Source organism: Chrysochloris asiatica, unplaced genomic scaffold (assembly GCF_000296735.1).
Source record: "Chrysochloris asiatica unplaced genomic scaffold, ChrAsi1.0 scaffold00082, whole genome shotgun sequence".
NCBI lineage: Eukaryota > Metazoa > Chordata > Mammalia > Afrosoricida > Chrysochloridae > Chrysochloris > Chrysochloris asiatica.
In genome coordinates this window covers 2,505,407-2,506,834 of record NW_006408600.1, presented here as the reverse complement: position 1 = coordinate 2,506,834, position 1,428 = coordinate 2,505,407, and positions in this window count along the sequence as shown.

Genomic DNA, 1,428 nt, shown 5'->3' with positions numbered 1-1,428 from the left:
AAAAGTGCCATGGATTGCCAGAAGAACAAATAAATCTGTGTTGGAAGAAGTACAGCCAGAATGCTCCTTAGAAGCTAGAATAGCAAGATTTCATCTCTGCTTCTTTGGACATGTTGTCAGAAGGACATCATGTTTGGTAAAGTGGAGGATTGGTGAAAAAGAGTTAGACCCACAATGGATTGATTGACACAGTTGCAGGAACAATGGGCTCAAATATAACAATTTTGAGGATGGTGCAGGATCAGGCAGTGTTTTGTTCTGTTGTGTGTAGGATTGTTATGAGATAGAACCAACTCTAGGGCACCTAATAACAACAACGAATAACGACCAAGATATACCTGACACATATTATGGTCTTCTTGATCCCCTAATATGCATGCAAAAATTAGACAATGAATTCAGACGATTGAAAATTTTGTGTATGTGATTTATGGTGTTGATGGAAAATATTGAATACATCATGTACTATCAGTGGGATGAATAAATCCGTCTCAGGAGTACACTCAAAATACTCCTAAAAAGCAAGGATGACAAGATTTTATCTTACAAATTTTGAATATTTTATTTGGAAGACCAGTCCCTGGAGAAAAACATCATACTAACCAAAGCAGAGGGTTAAAGAAAAAGAAGAACCTTAATAAAATGTATTGACGCAGTCATTACAATGGACTCAAACATACCTCCTCTTATGAAGATGGCACAGAATCAAGCAGTATTTCTTTCTGTTGTACATGGAGTCATTATGAGTCAGAGACAACTCAGTGGCACCCAATAAAAACAATAGAGTTAGAAAGTAGTTTACCAGGGGTTGGGGTGCTTGGAGGAAAATGATATTAGATTTATTTGTCCAAGGTTTCTTTTAGGAGTGATTAATATGTTACAAAATTGATTGCAGAGATGATAGCACAGCTCTGTTACTATACCAAGTACCTTTGAATTGTACACTTTGAATGGATGACTTACATGGTATATGAATTAGATCTCACTTTTACTTTTAAATCCCAGATAGTTTAAGTGGGTGAATGTTAATGTTTCACTTAATTTTAAGTGATTTTTTTGTTGTTGTTGTTGTTCAACAGGAACCAACTTATAAAGATGCACATTATTAACATCTTATCATATACAAGTTTGAACCCATATTTACTTTAGATTTATATACTCTTAAATACCAGCTTTTAAAAAAGTAAACATTGGAATCATAGTTCTAGATAATGTAATTATTTTAGCTTCTGTAATGAATAGTTAAAAAAAACAAAAACTGAATATTTTCATGGATTAAAAATAAGCCAAGGTGAGCGAACAAACAAGATGGCAGAGACAGTAGAAGTGCAATGAGGAGCTCTGTCAGCAACAACACAGAATACTGGACAAAGCAGGCTCAGGGGATGGTGCCAGAACTCTGAACCACATATAAAGGAATATTTAGAA